Here is a 20,320-nt window from a genome sequence, read left to right as displayed (position 1 = left end):
CGTTATTGGCTTATCAACAGCCAATCAGGAGCATCGTAAGGGACTGGCCTAGACATCAGATGCACTGGTGATGTGAATTTAGTATAGTAATATATGTTTACATCATAATACATTTAAAATAGACCTTAAATTATGTTTTCTTTATGCAGTGAGAAGTTGAGCCTCTATTGTATTTGCACCAATATTTGATTCAGGACCCAGGACAGATTAAAACTTTTTCCCTGTCATATGTCATCATTAGTTTGTTTTCAATAAGTAATCGAAAATAAGGATAAATCAGACTCCTATTTTTCAGCTGGAGTACACCCTATTTCTTCTTAATTGGTTGAACTTGAACGCCTACTGTTTCCGGTCCCACCCTTGGGCGAATCCTAGTGGGTGCCGTGATCCATCGTAACCACCCACTTGATGGGTTAAGGTTCAACACTTACTACTTGCCTCATCACATTTTGTTGTGTCTAAGGCGCTGGGTTTATGGGTCTCACTTTTCAAACATCCTATTTTGCGTTCAGTTTCTACCTCTCTCTCTACCTCTCCTTCGTCTTCATCTACCATAACTCTACTAGTAGATTTTCCTAGTTAATATATTCCCTACATATCTATTTCTACGGACTTCTGCATTCTTAACAATGTGAGTTTGCATGATTATGAAATGTGCCAGCATTTTCTTGTTTTTGTTTAGTTTAGTGGTCTCAAGACAAAATTAATTAGATAATTAAATATCTAAAATATGGATTATTGTGTCTCAGTCGATGAAAACTACTGCACCAGGTAAAAAAAACCGTGCTCTCAAGTTCAAAAGCATATGTAACTGTCGTTTCTCTCTCTCTGGTAGAGAAGACGGTTCAATGTTATACTAAATAACAGGTACTGGAATTGCAGGTGGATGCATTCCATAGCGATAGAAATGATATCCATTATGATAGGTAGGTTACTCGGTTGTATGAACATATATACAGGGTGTTTCGAAATTAAAGCACCCCCCCTCTTCAGCATAAACTAAAATTGATATGGACAAAAACAATAGTAATCCAGAACAGGTATTTATTTAAGTTTCTCTTTGAGTATTTGATATTTTGTGTGGCCTCCATCTGCCTGTACTACAGCCTGCGTTCTTGAGGGGTATGATATCAGTAAATCGCAAAAAAGCCGAGACTCAAACTCCATTTCCCTGAGCACTTTGGTCACCTCTCTTCGCAGGTCGTTGAGGCTTGGTATACCATCATAGTTCACTGTGCGTGCTTCAACAATCCTTTAAGATACTACCAATGTTTTCACGCACATTAAGGTCAGGGGAGCTACTTGGAAATTCACTTGACGAGAAGAAATCGATACCACTGTTTCGAAGCAGCTCCTGTGTTTGAAGAGCCTTGAAACATGGTGCCTTATAATGCAAAAATGTGATTTCTTCAACAGATAACACATTTTCAGAATCTTTGAAGAAAGGAAATACTCCACCAGTAAGCACAGTTTCTCTGAAGTATTCGCCATTCCATGACTGTCCTTTTTCTTTGATGATCCACATTAACCGTTTGGCTGTGAAACGGAGAAAAATTCCCTAACATTCAGGAAATTTCACAACTTGGCGATAGCGCACGTCATCGCTGATATCATCCAACTTTGCAGCCCAAATGGTGTCATTTTTATGATTTGGCTTCCTGACTGTGTAAATGAAGAATTCATCTGATGCGGCAACATGGAGAAAGTCAGCTTCATCCTAATCTTTAAGAAATTAACCACAAAACCATGCAGGACTTCTCTCTGTTGCTGAGTGATATTGGGCTTGCTGATGACATGAAATGGCTTGATACCAGATTTTTTCAACTTGTGATATACAGCACTATAACTTCACTTCTTTCCCCTTTTTGTTTCTAGTTCAAGCGCCAATTTACTTAAAGAGTTTCTTGGTCTACCCAATGCCTCAGCTATGATGTCTTTTGACTCCTGAGAAAGGACTCCAGCCCTTACAAGATTCTCACTCTTTTCGCGATGACAGTCATATGGATTTTTGTTCCAGTTTCTTTTAACAAAGGATTCATCTCTTTTAATGTATTTAGCTATCCAGGAACGTGAAATGAAGGATGTGCCAGCATCCCTGGCCTCTCTGGAGGTTATAGCCCGGATTCGGTCAATCCATCTGATTTCCTCCAACTCGTTAGCCATGGCTGTATCTAACTCCGTCACTCAGTCTGAAAATACAAGAAATGTAAAATGAAAATTGACTTAATAGAAACTTAAGATAATGTGCTTGGAGATAGCCTATAGAAGAAAACTTCATAACTTTCCATTTGTTCTGTGGAGTGGTCGGGGGGCTCTAATTTCGAAACACCCGGTAGTATACTACATAATTAATTAGTCAATGACTGAACACTTGAAAATGGAATTCAAATTTTTATCACCTCTATGAAATTTTCAGTTTTAAAACTATTTGATGATATAGGAGTGCTGCATATTTTATCGGAATACAACATTCTTTTAAACTACTGTGATTCAAATTGACTGTCCGTCACAGAATTGTACATAGAATTTCCAGTCACATAACATGGATTCCCTGGAAAATGACTTTGTGGTTAATCAAAGGTATGTTTACTTTTGTTCTGTTACTGAAATGGGACTGAATTTAGATTCCAGGTGGTTAATGGTCGCTGAACCGCATTCGTTCAAAACAATTCTTATTATTTCTATGTTCTCAAATAATAAGATAATTGTGAATTGCATATTTACATCCCATTTTTAATGTGTTACAAGGAGTCTCAAATATTTCCGACGTTCAGAAAGCTGCCTGCATATTATTTTAAACATTTACGCAACGTCTTACTAAGGTTGCGTTCACACCAATCGTGTCGCGTCGAGTCGTGCTAATTCATGGCTAGTGTCATTTTCGCCTCAAATAGGAATAGGGGTGTTAGTGTTTTCTACTTTGTTTTCATATTGCATTTCAGTTTACGAACGCGAGTTATGTTCTAATAAAATTGTACTCCTATATATCTTTTTTCACTTTTATGTAGGAGAAAATGTAATATAATTAAATTTCAGTTCATCCTTTCTTTGTATCCATATGATATACATTTAAAATCTTAAAACTTACCTATGTTTTTGAAAATATATGTTGTTGAGTAGTTAATTATATATATATATATATATATATATATATATATATATATATATATATATATATATATAATATATATATATATATATATATATATATATATATATATATATATATATATATATATATATATTTCTCTTGATGTTTCGGCTAATTCGTTTAGAATTGTATCTTTTAATTAGTTATCCCGTAAAATTCAATAAAAATGAAACTTGCCTTAGAAAAATGGCCATTTTTCCCCTAAGTTGCAATTGCCCGCCTGTAGGTAGTATTGTTTTTCTTATAGACAAAAAGGTAAATAAAGGAAAATCCCCAAATTTATTTTAACAGTTAAGATTAGCAAAAAATCCTGCATGAGAGAGAGAGAGAGAGAGAGAGAGAGAGAGAGAGAGAGAGAGAGAAGAGAGAGAGAGAGAGAGAGAAGATACGTACTGCAAAAAATCCCTGAGAGTGAGAGATTTCAGCAATTTATAACGCCAAGAGACAAGGCAGAGTTAAAAAATGTTCAAAATATTTCCTGCTATATTTTGATAAATCGAAATATCTCTCGTGGAATATAGAAAATCAACGAAAAATCGAGAGAGAATGAGAGGAGAGTATGTGAACTGGGTGTCTAGATATTGTTCGAAATATGGAGAGAAGTCTAACGCAGGAATAGTCATCTTGTTTATTGTGGCTGCCTATTCACTGGTGAGGTTCTTCCTGACTACTGTAGATGGAGTTGAACAGCCCAAGGAGAAGGAACTGAAGGAGAGAATTGCGGCTTGGCGAGACACCATCCGGTGCCAGAGAGAGCAGCAGGTGAACTTGGACAGGATAATTCTTCAGCTGCAACAGAGGCTCGACAACAATGAAGAGATTCAGAAGGCGGGCGGAAGGGAAGAACACACTCGTGTGATCCAGATCACTCTGGAGGTGATACAATAGCAGGCCTGGCAAGAAAGGGCCTACTCGCTCGAAGCTGACACGTTGTTCCTGAAGAGGGAGAACGACCAAGAAAAGAGGGAAAATCGGCAGCTGGAAGACAAGATCCTCAAGATCACAGATGAAAGTCAGCAGCTGATGGAAAAGACAAAGGAAATTGGGGAAAGAAACGATGCCCTATGTGAGAGGATAAGGGCACTAACAGTGTGGTTGACAGAGGCAAACAGCCAGGTTGAGAGGCAATAGGAACTTTTACGACAGAAGGAGAAATACAAGCAGTTAAAAAGCGAAGAAGCGGCGCGGATGGCGAGGCTTATCCAGGAATAAAAGGACGTGAGCAAAAATCGCGAATCCGGCAGGAAAGACGTCAAGGTCAGGTTCGAGCGCCTGCAGAAGGAAGTGGAAGACCTCAGGAAGGAAAAGTGGGGACTCCAGTGTGAAGTTGAGGCTGCGAAACTCAAGAGGAAGGAGCTGACATGCCTTCTACAGAAAGGAAACCGTGGCTGGAGAGGAAGACCGGTGTCCAGGGAGAACGGAACGAAAAGCTGGAAGATGAGGTTGGACAGCTGTTAGGAGCGAAGGAGAAATTGGTTTACAACCTGAAGAACCTGCAGGGTAAAAACAGACGCCTGGAGAAAGACAACTGGAAACTAAAGGAGCAGCTGTTCGTCTTCAAGGAATGGTGCGATCTCCAAGGAATGGCGCAATCTTCAAGGAATGGCGCTGGCCTCACAAAGACGGATGAGATGTGAAAAATTTGAGGACAATGTTTGTTGTATGGAAAGTTTAATGTTTATTTGTAATAAGTTTGCTTTGTTGATCCTTGAAGGAAGTCTAAGTTGCAGGGAAATAAATATGTTCAAATGTTTTCTTAAGAGTTTTATTGATTCCTGAAAGGGAGAGGAAGATGGGAGGATTGAAGAAAGCGTGAGGAAAATGACAGGATTGGTGGAGTGCCAGAAGAAGAAGCATAGGATTCAGAGAAGCCCCAGGAGAACTGAAAGGATTCAGAGAAGCCCCAGGAGAACTGAAATGATTTAGAGAAGCCCCAGGAGAACTGAGAGGATTCAGAGAAGCCTCAGGAGAACTGGATTGAATTCAGAGAAAGGATTCAACCGGAGAACTGAAAGGATTCAAGGAGCTGAGAGGAATTGCCCCGGAGAATTAGAGACGAGAACTGAGAGGATTCAGAAAATCCCCCAGGAGAACTTGAGAGGATTCAGGAGCAGGAGAACTTGAGAAGAGCTTCCCCAGGAGAACTGAGGATTCAGAAGCCCCAGAGAACTGAGAGGTTCAGAGAAGCCCCAGGAGAACTCCCCAGAAGAAAATCAGAGGAATTCAGAGAGCAGCGAGGAAACTGAGAGGATTCAGAGAAGCCCCAGGAGAACTGAGAGGATTCAGAGAAGCCCCAGGAGAACTGAGAGGATTCAGAGAAGCCCATGAGAACTGAGGACAAAGGAGAAGCCTCAGAGAACTGAAAGGATTCAGAGAAGCCTCAGGAGAACTGAGAGGATTCAGAGAAGCCTCAGGAGAACTGAGAAGATTCAGAGAAGCCTCAGGAGAACTGAAAGGATTCAGAAAATCCGCAGAAGAGTTGGAAGGAGTCAGTGGCATATTCTGGTTCAAAGACTAAGCAAAGGTGTCTATAATGGGACAGGCGGGCGAGGCCTGCCATGCGTCCAGGGACGGGCGGGCGGGCCCCGCTATGCGTCCCGGGACAGGTGGGTGGGGGCTGCCGCGCGTGCTTGGATGGTCGGGCGGGGCTCGCCACGCATCCTGGGACGGGCGGGCGGGGCCTGCCACATGTCCTGGGACGGGCAGGAGGGGCCTGCCAAGCTTCCTGGGACGGGCAGACGGGGCCTGCCACGCATCCCAGGATGGGCGGGCGGGGCTTGCCACACATCCCGGGACGGGCGGGCAGGGCCCGCCATGCGTCCCTGGACGGGCTTGCAGGGGCCACCACGCGTCCTGGGACAGGCGGGTGGGGCTCGCCACGTGTCCCGGGATGGGAAGGTGAGGCCACCCACGCATCCTGGGACGGGGGGGTGAGACCTCCAATGCGTACAGGTACAGGCGGGCGAGGCCCGCCATGTGTCCCGGGACGTGCGGGTGGTGCCCGCCATGTGTCCCGGGACTTGTGGGCGAGGCCTGCCACGCGTCTTGGGCCCCCTAAGTGTCCCGGGAAGGGATGGCGGGGCCCGCCATGTGTACTGGGACGGGACGGGTGTATGGGTGCCCGCCACATGTCCCGGGATGGGGTGGCGGGGCTTGCCACACGTTCTGGGACGGGTGGGCGGGCCTGCCACTTGTCCCAGGACGAGCGGGCGGGGCCCGGGATGAGGGAGCAGGCCCGCCATGCGTCACGGGATGGGCGGGCATGGCCCGCCATGCATCCCGGGTTGGGTGGGCGAGGCCCGCCACGCGTCCCGGGACTGGCAGGCGAGGTCTGCCATGCATCCTGGGATGGGCGGGCGAGACCCACCACGCTTCCTGGGACTGGCGGGTGGGGCCCGCCACGTGTCCCAGGATGGGCGGGCGGGACCTGCCACGTGTCCTGGGACGGGCGGGCAGGGCCTGCTATACGTCCCGGGACGGGCTCGCCACGCGTCCTGGGATGAGCGGGTGGGGCTTGCCACGCGTCCCGGGATGGGCGGGTGAGGCCTTCCACGCATCCCAGGACAGGTAGGTGAGGCCTCCCACGTATCTCGGGACATGCGGGCGTGGCCCGCCATGAGTACCGGGATGGCCGGGCGAGGCCAGCCATATGTCCCGGGACGTTTGAGATGGCCTTTTTCCAAAACGTAAGGGAAAAAAAAGAGGAAATATTGGAAAATGGAGTGCTTATGACTTATCTTAGATAATTGTTAAAGGGAATGCAAGGTCGCCATTGAAAACTTACCGAATTAATCTAATTTATATTTATTTACAAGCAACATTGAATGGCCTGCGATAAATGGCTAAAAAAATTCTGTATGCAGGAAATTTTTTCAAACAATTTTTAGTAGTCCGTGCGAATTGCGTTTCCAAATAATACGCACTTTGGATTTATTTTACGAAGTGTCACATATTTATTACGTCCCTCCAAACTATTATAATGCATTCACATCTGACGTGCTTTAGTCATGTCTTCAGTGGATGACAGTGCTATAGGGACGGCATGTCTGCTTTTCCGCGCGAATTGCATTCCCAAATAATGCAAAGATTTCTAAGCACTTTGGATTTATTTTAAGTAAATGATACATATTTATTACGTCCCCTCCAAACTATAATGCATTCACGTCTGATGGGATATCAGTCATGTCTTTTTTAATGAATGGATGACGTTCTAGAGGCAAGGCGTGATGTCACCCAGGAAAGTGGAAACTAAACAAAGATCCTCCACCTCTGTATCAGTTTTGCCGAAGTGCGGAATTTTCGTCAGCTATCCAAGTTTGTATGTCGATGCGGATTCCACATTGCATTTTCAGCAGCAATTTCTTCATGGCGCATACATGCAAATTTATCATATACAAATTGCAATATAATTTAAACAATTTCTCATTCAAATACAACATTATAAAAGATAAGACTCTTTTCAGAATATGACGGTTATATGATTAATGTAAATCAATCTGTTAATATATTATAAAATTATTTCCTATATGATCTAATGAGTTATATACTGATACATAAATGCTGTTATGCTTATTACAAACTTATCTGAAAATATATCTGGGACAAATAAGAAAGGAAAAAAGAATACTTCTCATATGTGTATATATATATATATATATATATATATATATATATATATATATATATATGTGTGTGTGTGTGTGTGTGTGTGTGTGTGTATATATATATATACGTATATAGGTATATGTATATGTATGTATGTATAGAAATTTATGTAAATATATATAAATATATATATATATATATATATATATATATATATATGTATGAATGTATATATATGCATGTATGTATGTATGAATATATATATATATATATATAATATACATGTATATGTATATATGTATATATATATATATTTACATACAATATAAACTTATACATATATGTATATATATGTGTATATATATGTACATGTGTATATATATATGTATGTATATATGTATATATACATGTATATGTGTATATATACATATATATGCGTGTATGTATATATCTATATATATATATATATATATAAATATATATATATATATATATAATATATCTATATATATATCTATATATATATATATATATATATAGATATATATATATATATAGATAGATATAGAATATAGATATAATATAAGATATAGATATTAGATATAGATATAGAATATAGAATATATATATATATTATATATATATAATATAATATATAATATAATATATATATCTATATCTATTATCTATATCTAAATAATCTATATCTATATCTATATCTATTATCTATATCTATTATCTATATCTATATCTATATATATATATATATATATATATATATATATATATATATATATATCAGTAATGTACCTTAAGTATAACGAAATTGATATAAATCGTTCAAATCCCTACGTGTGAAGTTCATGATCATCATACCCTACGAATAGGTGCAGTAAACAAGTGATTAATTACCTCCACAATCTCCTAAGGGCATACAGTTTTTATCGCTAGTAGGTAGTACGCTAAACAAGTGCGATACTCAGTGTTTTCAACGAAGGATTTTCAGTGCCAGAATTCTTGCTTTTAATTAATTTGCTATGTACAAAGGTAATGTCTAGAGTTTCAAAAATATATCTTTGGAGCTCACGTTTCATAGACAATGAAATTTCTAATATTATATATACCTGCATCTTTGGAAAACTCGTAAAGATCAAATGGCAACCATAATTATGCGGACTAAGTATTCTATCTTCCCAGATCGCCAATCCATTATAATGCATATGAGTTCATTGTTTTATCCCGTTCGATACTTTATAGTGACCATGTACAGGAGATGGCCTATAAATTAAGAAAACATGAGTGGCCGCAAATCGTGTGATTATATATCGAATCTTTTTCCCCAGAAAAGTGCTATTTTCCAAAGAAGTTGAAATTTGTGAAACTCAGGACGATAACGAATTAGTGGATTCATATGATTCCCATGATTACATATTAAAAGTCTTTTTTCCTGTAGATTAGACAATAGTGTTATATTATGTGACACGTAGCCTCAAAATGTTAATAATGATGACGAGGAACAGTGCATGATTATATCGTCAGATAGTGATGAACACATGAATGCAGACAATAGTGTTATAATACGTGACACAGCCTCAAAATGTTAATAATGATGCCGAGGAACAGTGCATAATTATATGGTCAAATAGTGACGAACACATCGATTCAGATATTACACACATCAGTGACAGACTCGGATGAAACATTGTTCACAATTAGAAAATTAAATAATTTAGTTTACCGAGTAAGGTGAGAATTTCATTTCCTTTGTTTTCGTATAGCAGTAAACAAGCATCGCTTGAAAAACGTAACTAAGCGCTTGCTGAAACTTTATGCGGATACAACGGCAACACTGATCTCCTCTCATTTCGGAGGGCGGTGCCCTTGGATGCGAGAGGAGTATCTGTATTACTTTAAATCATATTTTCTTTCTTTTACAGGCTAACAGTGGTGATAGTTGATTACAGCTGTAGATGGTTGGATATCTTTTCGTGTTGGTTATCCTAACCTTGGAATTGTACCCGCGACTGGTAGCATGCTGTGATATTGGTCGTTGAGTGTGTATGTACTGTTCCCCTGCTGGAAATTATATTTATTTACCACTGCTATCCTGGAGTTCGTCACTGGACAAAGCCTTTGCAGCTGCTCTGGGATTATTAATTCCGTTCCTGCTGGTAAATGTACTGTCCGCCAACGAAGAATTGGCGTAGTTTCTTAATTCATTGTTCGTTATGGAAATATTGCAGGTGCCAGATTATTTACTTAACAATAAATAACATTTCCTTGCTAAGGTGCTATACTTGAAATAAATTACATTAGAACTGAGTAGACTTATTCAACGTATTAAAGATAATTATTTTGCAAAGTAAGGAAAATATATACCGATGGGCCCATGAATTCTAATTTTATTCTCAACTCAAGCTTCGTAATAGCATAAGCCTTTTGAAGTTGGCTTTGCTGCCGCTTGAGTCTTGACCCAACGAATCGTACTGCACTGGGGTGTTGTCATTTCGTCTCGTACAGCCGATAAATAATACATTAAGGCATTAACATTCTTTAATAACGATGTTTAATTAAACTAATTTTGTCCTTTAATCAATAAAATAATTTGCATGACGCATTTAGTGAGCCTTAATTGGACTTCTGATTTTCACACATGATTAGCCTAGGTCTATTTTCAGCAGTATATACTCTCTCGGATACATAATGTGAATGAATATTTAAAATGGCAATATATATATATATATATATATATATATACATATATATTATATATATATAATATATATATACATTTTTTTTATTATATATATATATATATATATACATATATATATTAACATATATATGATATATATATATATATATATATATATATATATATACATATACATATATATATATACTATATATATATATATATATATATATTATATATATATACATATATATATATATATATATAATATTATATATATATATATATATATATATATATATATATATATATATATATTATCTGTAAATAGAACCCACGACCTAAGGGGTCATTGGTGAATTAGGAGCGTCCTACATGACAATCTGAAACTAGATCACGCTGTGCAATGCTTGCAGTAGCCTGGTTTGCATTTGGATATATATCTTCAGTTTATGTATCTTGTCAACTGATCACAACACCTTCCATGGGAAGCGGTTGACCTGTTAACCTGCACTGGAAACTCATGACTTCCGAGCCGGCGGACTACGTATTCATTTTATGTGTAAATCGCTGAGATAGCTAGTGTTTCGCTATCGACACGATGCCCTGTATTATTAGTTCTCTTCTATTTACGAAACGGAGCGGTCATCTGACCAAACCATCTCTCTAGTGATGGAGTTGAGAAATAAAGCTGTTAAGATTTCAACTTCCTCCGTTTGAATCATCTCCCTTATTCTAAAGAAGAACCAACTAGATATCACGTCTACGAGATGAGAAGCAGAACCACAATGCTTACGAATAACAGTCGTAAGAAAAGACACTCAATCTTTCGCTAAAGCTGAAGATAAGAAATGGTGGCAGCGGTGGGATACATATCAATGTTTTGTACAACGATAAAGGTATCGGAAAACGTGCGCTTACCGACCTTGTACTGAACATGAGTTACTCCTACCACATTTAATTCATTATTTCCTATACCCGAGAGTCTTACTCCGGACTTCTCTATAGGGAAGTTCGAAAAAAGCAAATGATGAGTCCACAAATCCATGATATTACGTGGACTACCAGAGTCAAAGAATAATGTAAATGACTTATGGTCCAAATTCACTGCATGTAAGGTTGGGCGTAACTCATCTTGACTTATAATTGCTTGAATTTGTTGCAAATCTACAGGAAACTGCACAGGTTTTTTGGATTCGGCTGTGTGTTTCATAGGAAAATCGATTGCCTCACAATGATCTGATAAATGATTAAATTGATTATTTGATACAAAAGATGTTGATATGAATGACCCATCATCGTCCTCTCCCCCCCTGGAGCTTACTACTTGGCATTTGCTTTGTTTTGCACTCCTGGAAAATTCGTCTGACCTTGCAAGTTCTGGCTAGACGGCCCAGGAACAGAGTTACTTGAAGCACGATTTGTTTGTTTCTGCTGTTGAGGAGCATTACTGTTCGCTTGTTTCTTTTTAAAGTACTGAGGACCCTTCTTTTTGTTTTCATTGGCAACTGTTTGCGTGTTTTTAGGATTCTGCTGTTGATTCCGCGAGAAGCAACGATTATATGAATGAGTGGAACTGTTGTGTATTGAACAAAAACGCGTCCGACAGTCTGAAATCATGTGACCTGGTCTTTTACAGTTATAACAAACCATCCCTGCAGCTTGATTATTGACCACGTTTACTTGTTGTGGTTTATTCTCATTTTTTGAAAAACTTGAGTAAGCGAGGGATCAAGGTCAGTACATTTAGACATGTGTTTTTTGATCAGTTTATACACATCTAGTTCCGTACTGTTGGGCTGCAGCTTTTTGTCAAAACACCGCACTAAAGCTTCAGGCAACATGACTGTCATACACGTGAGGTAAATCAAACGTATGAAATGTTTCATGGCGATTCTGGAACTTGTAACCCACGCGGAGTCACTTAAATTTACTTGATATTCATTTAGCCGGTCGGCAATTAGCGCCGCCCGCTCTACAACATTAAGCTGAGTCATAGAGGCTTGGTTAAGGATGTTCCTTAAAGCCAGCACTACGTCTAAAGCCTCTTCACCGCCATATACAGCACGTAACCTAACTTTGAAATCGTCCCATGTAACCGCCTCTTGGAAAGAAACACCTCTCAGATATGCACTTTCGTCTCCTTTAGCAAAGTCTATGAAGCTTTTGGCTTCCTGTAATTGTACAGATGGGTCTGTGATGCCTTTTGCATTTAAATGAGCGTCTACAGATGAGATCCATGCCTCAACGTTTTGAGGCAGGAACCCATTGACCCGACCTTGAAAGGGGACTATTGCTGACCTCGCGCTGACGAGAGTCACTACATTTGGGTTACCCGATGCGGAAGAACCAGCCGCAGTAGTTGCCATGTTAACTTTTACTTTTTTCTTATCACTTCTATTCCTTGCGATCCTATCAAAATATCTATAAGAGTACACACGACCACTACGTAAACGCATATGCAATATAAAGTAAAAATGTGTTGCAAATATTAGGAAAATCCCCCAAAAAAGATAATATTAAAACAGATAATTTGATAAAGATATTTCCCGGAGAACTCCTGGAAGAAAAAGCGATTAGCAACAACGAGAAAGGAATCTGCGGGCGAGAACTCGTAGTTGAAGATTGATCCCTGTAATGAATTCAGATTAAGATTGGATAACTCACCCCAGGAATACTGGACGATCGACTCTTGATGTACAACACTTCACTGAAAAAACCTGAATGGATAAAGGATGTACTTAGCTCTGGTATATATGCGGAAAGAATGTTTACGTTCCGATGACGTTACAGCCTCTCTCTCTCTCTCTCTCGTGTCGCAGGAAGCTGTCGATGTCATGATGACGTCACAGCCTCTCTCTCTCTCTTTCGCGTTGCTTCCTCTTGACCTAATCTTCTACATCCTTGCTTGTGATCGCGCGTTGTTTTCTATGTTGGTTTCTTCCTTCCTGTTGATGTCCGATGCTGCTTCGCGTCCGGTTTTGATTCTTGAAGATATGTGATGACAGTCGTTCACTTAAACAACGATATTGATGCTCGAATTCGCCTCGATGAATGACATATCTTCGTATTCATAGGATGTTTACAGTTGCGTGTTGATTGAAGATCCCGTTTACTCAGTTTATTATTGATTTATAGCTGGGATTCGATGAGTTAATTCTTCGGTAGACGTATATGGTTCTTGTGTATGTTGATTTTCGCTTGCCACCATTTCTTATCTTCCACTTTATCTGCTTTATTTTATTATTCCCATTATTCTTGTTTTATTGGCCATGTTCTCCTTTTTTCTTTTCCCTTTCATAATTGCTTAACATAATTTACTCAGACCTAGCTATTCAAAGTCAACAAGCAATCATTAAAAAATCAAACTAATATAACTCGGTCTTTTATTTTTATCGAATTCCTTGCATATCATCCTGTTTCATCTGGACACGTTGGAAAGCTGTGGGAGTCAAAACTGACGAATACATTAAGAAAGGCTTACTTTCATTAAAGCTTTCTTGGGTTGATCTTTCTGTAGCTATTCATTTCTCCTTAATAGAAATTAATTAAAATTAGTTTCACATGTATGGCTAGACCTACTACCATATGCATATTATAAGTAGCAGAAAGGATAAGAAATATGAAAGGTGACGTTCTCGTTTAAGTCTATTTCATTTTTTTTTTTTTAAAGAAAAACCTACTGCTTTAATGAGGGGTTGCTCTTTGACAGCGACGACAATCATACAGGTTGTAACACGAGTGTGCAAATATTTTTGGGAATGAGAGATGAAGTAACTTTGAACAGAAAATATTTTATAAACATGCATTTTAAGGCTTCCGTTGTCGGTGCGGGGAATTTTAAAATAACCGTTATCATTAGTGATGCTCTCACACAATGGAGTTCGTAGCGAGAAGTCGGATCGAGTCGCCTGAGATGTGGGATAGAGTGGTGGTGGCGTATAGGAGTGATGGAGGGATTAGGCCAATGTTAATAAAGCATTTCCCCATACGACGTATTATATAGGTTTTGAAGAAAAAGATGCGTGCAAATTGAAACTGTTTGCCTCCCTATCCGTAGTATTCACTGGCCACCGATAAAAAACAAAACAAAAAAAGAGTAAGCCTAACTGAATCTCTCATCCATCAAAGGTAAGTTTGCTTATTCATTAGACTTGTTCATAAAACACCTATCAAAGATTTCAAGTGTATTTTTAAAAATATCTTCCTCTCCATGTAAAGTATTCATCAGACCGCAGTCATAGGCGAAGAGGTAGTCATGATTTCCTGGTTCAGCAATATCATGACGAGGCGCTAGAATTCAAAATTCTCAAAGAATGTTGTTCAACAACATTTACACTACTGTATTGTCTTGCTCTCTTGTGGTGCTTCGAGGAGTTCCACCTCTAGGCCCATGTTCTAAACTTTGCCATTCTTAAAACAATTTGATTCATCTATGTATGATTCTCTCCGGTATATTAAGCTTTCTTGATATCTCTCCAACAGGAACTTGCACCAAATGCAGTGCAATAATTGTCTCTCGCTCAGTGAGGGATGTTTCTTAGAGCGATAAATGAAACATTGACAGTTTCCCGTGCACATAACGACATCAAAAAGTAATAGAGAGAGGTCGCATGGTTCCCACTGTTAGGTTATAATTTTTTTCTTTTTGTTTTTAAATTTGATAGCATTTTGTGAGTTTCCAATGTTTTCTGTAAAATTTAACAAATGGAATAGTTCAACTACCTTCAACTTAATATTGAACTGATAATGTAAGGACTATGTTTATGCGATACTACTAGTGATAGGTGTCTCCTATCTATTTGATAATGTATATCAGTGGTTGTGATATGACGTTTTTTATCACTTCGTTTCGTTCACGTCAATGTTGCTATATGGAAAATAGTTTTACACAATAACATAACATCATGTTCTAACATAACATGATGTTTTAACGTCATTACATAAGATTTCTTCCATCTTTGAGAGGAAAAATAGATAAATAAGGCATGAATCGTGCGTCAGGCAGGTGAACGAAAAATTATAAAACTCTGCCACCAATTTTTTGAGCGTGTGTACCTCATCCTGTAGAGCTCGTCAAGTGTTGTCATCTTCCTCTTCTGAATCATCATATTTTTCATCAGCCTCCACCCCTTCGACTTCTGCAGTTGGATAGCCCAGTGGATGGGTACATTTCTTCACTCCAAAGAATATGTCGGACCGGAAGATAGATGAGGTTTCATTGCGATCATACTTATATCTTTCTTTCTTCGGGTCTGCCCACATGTCCTTGGAACCTCTTTTCCTTGGACTGGTGGTGGATGCTTGCAGGTTGTGTTTGCTTACCCAGCTCCTTCAAGAGGACAAGTTGCATCTTGCCTATGGTGTGTGGTTCTAGAGGTAAGAAGGATGCGAGAGTAACTGGCCTCTCCACCTTCCCCTCCTCGTCTTCCTACTCCTCTTCCTTCAGGTTGAGGATAGGACTCGAACTTACATACACTAGATGGTGGGGTGATTGATGCGGTAAGCTTGCACATCGAGCTTCCTTTCTATTTTTCTTATCAGAATCATAGAAGCAATCCCGCTCCTTCCTCTAGCAAGGGGAGGAAGGAGATTGGCAATAATGCAACCATTCCCAGAACTTTGCATTAATGCCCCCGACTCTAAATATTCTTCCCAGCACTTTTTCGGATGAGATACGATTCCTCACTCATTTCGGAGAGGCCCAAAAGTCTGACTCTTGATCATGCAGCTCCTATACTCCGATCAAGTTGCCAGAGGCAGGGCACTCCTCCTCGCTCTTACGACCAGGAGGAATAGCCTAGGTGTGCAGAACTCCAGTCATTTCTAGAGGCTCACTCAAATTCCTCCCACCAATCAATGAGTCTTCCTTATGTAAAGGACCGAGGGTTAGTATATCGTGTAGGAACAAATCACAATTTTTGAAAGCAAATTGTATTTTTCCTAACTACACAAACCTGAGGTCCTTTACATTAATGCCCACCTGCCGCCACCCCTCAATCTGAACCTGGGCCGAGGGAAAGTTTACATCAAGGCAGGCGGGCCTACTCACCTACTAGACGGTAGTTACTGCCTAACCTCCTTGTTCAAGAATTTAATGGCCTTGATTCCAGCCCACGCTAAAAGTAATTCCTTATGTAAAGGACCTCATGTTTGTATAGTTAGGAAAAATATAATTTACTTTCAAAAATTGTGATATTTGAGGTAAAAGGTTTTAAGTGAAATAGGTGGAGTTAGGATTGTGGGTAGAGGTAAAGGTAGAGGGGGTGGGGGTTGGTTGGGGTCTGTCGTCTCCCGACTTAACCAGGTGGTGATTTTACGGGTGTTCTGGTTGCTTGCGACCGTCTTTCTTATTTTTTTTTTTTTTTTTTTTTATATAATGAGTCTGTTTCCAAGGTGCAAGGACAGGTCCTGGTGTCTGTCCTAATGGTTCTATCTTTGCTTAAATAACAGTCAATGGCCCCCATTGTAAACCTTGCTATGCCCGGAACTAGGCCTAGTCATGTGAAGGTAGCAGCAACAAGAGCCTTTCTTGAAGATGATGTTTTATGCTTGGTTTCATATGCTCTCTTTTTCTCTTTTTTTTTTTGTTCGTTCTCTTTTGCTCTCTGTCTCTTCTATTTTGCTCTCTTTTTCTCCTTGAAGAATCTTTCTTCTCTTTAATTTCTTCTTCTCTTTTGCTCTCTGTCTCTTCTATTTTGCTCTCTTTTTCTCCTTGAAGAATCTTTCTTCTCTTTATTTTGCTCTCTTTTGCTTTCTTCTCTCCCTAAAGAATTTTTTTGTACTTATTTTTACCCCCATTTTTCCTTTTGTTTGGGTATCTGGATAGTTATAAACATGATTTTCCATTAATAAGGTTTCATTATTGTGTTTGTCTGGTGGCTGTGGCTACGGCTGATGCTGGGGGGCCTGGGGTCAAGGCCCCACCCTGGTAGGCACTGGCTGGCAATGGGGGTATTAGGACAAAGTCCCCCCCCCCCCCACTAATAGGATACGGCTGGTGATTCATAGTTTGGGTAGATAATGTTGTGTTTGTGTTGTGGGTCGAAACTTAAGCCAAAGCTGAAGTAGAGTCCGAACGGTCAGGTCCTAGAAGGTAAATTCAGAACTACCAACCACACCCAACTTCTCTATTGAATCTAGGTGCATTCATGGTTATTATGTTTAATGTTACGGAGGTTTTCCCTTTATATTTTATTGATACTTGCATGGTTTTATGCATCTTCACTAAAATAATTGATAATACACTAAGATATTAAATATTTGTTTTCACATTGCTCGAAATATACATAGGTAATGTTGGTAATCTTGTGTTGAAAGAAAATTTCAAATTGTTTCTTTTCTATAGTTTGAAGTAATTACTATATTTTGAAATAATTACTATTACCATAATTTTTTCTTATGATTGTTATAGATATCATAGATTTTACATTTGTGCATAATATGTTAGCTTTATTTTGCTTGATAGACTTTTCAATGAAGAAAAAAAAGTTTGTGAGCTACGTGTTGTAGTTGCCAGTTAGTGAACTTCGAAAGAAATCCTCTGAAATGTATAGCTTTACTTTTTACGCTTACTGTACCATGAGTTAACATGAATGACTTCAAATGCATTAAACATCAATATCAGAGTGTAAGGAGCTTCTTTTATTAATTTGATTTATTTTATATTGTCCTCATTATCAATCTTTGTAATGTTTGTTGCTCCTCCTTATTTGAATTAGTTTATTCTTTCTTGTGCTAATCATTTCTTACTTCGTTTGTTGTTATTTGTTAGAGTCTCAGGAGGCTCAGGAAGACACAATGCAGTTTTTCTTGATTCATTAAGACACTGTTAAAGAAATACACACAAAAAAATACAAGTTAAATATATGCCGACGAATCGAAGTGTGAGCCTTTCTTTCTTCTTCATATCTTAACCCACAATGGGTGAGAGTCTCTCTCAACCTCCCCACTAAGGTTCCCTGCTTCTCTCTCCTCCAAGCTTGCTATCTCGAACGTTCTCCAAAGGAAGTGTCCAGCCCACAGTAGGCGGACAATTGCTCCTGTTCCCCCGTGTAATATGACTTGTTGGTTGAAGATGATCTAACGACGTCTTTAGGGTGTGATTAATTGACTTAATCCTTCCTTTGTAGGGGGGACTACCGACGTCACCGGAAGTCTTCAAGTTCCGGCGAAAGTTGAAAGGTTAGGTCACAGGTGAGACGGGTATAGGCGGTGTTTTATGGTTTCGCCTAGATTATTTTGGTCCCGGTGTTTTGGCTATACTGCACTAGTGTTTTGGCGATAAACTTACGACACATCCTGATCCTCTCTCTCTCTCTCTCTCTCTCTCTCTCTCTCTCTCTCTCCCTTTGTCTATCATTTGCAGTGACTCAGTAGCATTGGCTTTGGAAAGATGTATGTCCAGGTCATTTAAAAGTGAATGTTCGTTCGATATCACGTCCGGAGGACGGGTACAACTGCGCGAGTGCTTATATACGAGAAGTTGGGTGATAAAGCAACACGGGTAGGGAAGAAGATGCGATCACCGTAACAAGGGGTAACTCAATATTCGTTTTACAACACAAAATACAGTTCACAAAGTTTACAAAGATTATACACATTCTTTAATTGTCATAAGAAAAAAATTAACAATTATTCAATACGTGCCTCTTAGAAAGGGTAGACTTTAAGAATATAAACATTTTGATACAATGTAAACACAGGGTTGGGAGCGTTGTCTTTGGAAAAAAAAAGCATAAATTTAACAGTTGGGAAAGTGGCCTCATTCAGTTTTGGTTATTTTATGCAAAAGTTTGGTTACAAGGTTCCTAAATATACCGGAAAATAAGCACAGGGGATGTCAACTGCGTATATTAAAACAAAACGAAATGTGATTAACAATATGTAAACAAACTTAGCGGGGCTTATATACACAACGTGCAGGAGTGCATATTAGACCTATGTACACAGAAATGCAACGTGCATTAAGCTGATCGGAGGACATACGTAGTTTTGCTTGCTAGCCTGTGTGTGTGTGTGTGCGAGCGCGTGTGCTTAAGATTTCCAATTATCCGTTGAATTTCTTTATTTATAGCTTGCAATTTCTGTTTTTAACCTTCACTTTTGCCTAGTAACTACTCGAAGTTCGTGCAGTTAGTTGTGCATTTGCCGCCGTTTTTTTTTAAATGAATGCGAAATTCCAACTAAGTCCCAATAATGATTTAGATAATGAATGAAACGCCCCGTATTTTTACAAATGTTCGCTCTTCACATAAGTAATCTTTTCCTCAGGGATCTTGTTCAGGATGTTTGTCCTAGATGGCAGGTTCTGTGAGTGTACTACTACTTCTACTACTACTACTACTACTACTACTACTACTGCTACTACTACTACTACTACTACTACTGCTAGAATATATAATAATAATAATAATGCTAGGACTTTAATACCATTAGTCCATTTTTTATTATGTATTGCAAGCACGTTTGCAGAATCAAACCTCCTTCTTTAAAAATATTGTTTTTAACTTGAGTGCTAACTTTAGTGGATGAAGTAGTAAAGCACTTTTTGTTTTCTCTATTTTGCTTTCGAGTTGGACGTTCAAACGTAACGATGTCGGCTCATATATTCCCAGGCGAACAGAGCTAATATTTTTGTTGACGAAGCCTACGTTCTTGCGTCGATTTAATTCGCAAGGTCATCTGGTGACAAGGAATCATATGATATTGAAATATGGATATGAACTCTAACTTAATTTTCCTTTCCTCTGGCTTTTCCACATCCCTTTACGTAGAAAAAAAAAATACGCAGAAGACTATACTCTTGTTTTTTTCCATCTGTCCATCCGCCTGTGGTGTTTGCGCATGGTAACACTGCGTCCCGGGCT

The 20,320-nt window shown here is 39.1% G+C and overlaps 1 protein-coding gene and 1 long non-coding RNA gene across 4 annotated transcripts in view; one reads left to right on the top strand and one right to left on the bottom strand.

The window, feature by feature from the left end:
• The window catches only part of LOC135224451 (uncharacterized), a 49,194-nt gene extending 35,968 nt beyond the window's left edge, over positions 1-13,226 (bottom strand). Inside the window, exon 1 of the mRNA XM_064263454.1 lies at positions 13,119-13,226. The gene's annotated coding sequence lies outside the window, so the exon portion shown is untranslated. The remainder of the gene's footprint in view (positions 1-13,118) is intronic.
• LOC135224452 (uncharacterized) overlaps positions 1-20,320 on the top strand; it is a 158,951-nt gene that overhangs the window by 15,174 nt on the left and 123,457 nt on the right. The gene's annotated exons all lie outside the window — the stretch shown is intronic.

Source organism: Macrobrachium nipponense, chromosome 12, assembly GCF_015104395.2.
Source record: "Macrobrachium nipponense isolate FS-2020 chromosome 12, ASM1510439v2, whole genome shotgun sequence".
Taxonomy (NCBI): Eukaryota; Metazoa; Arthropoda; class Malacostraca; order Decapoda; family Palaemonidae; genus Macrobrachium; species Macrobrachium nipponense.
This window is presented reverse-complemented; position numbering and strand designations above follow the sequence as displayed.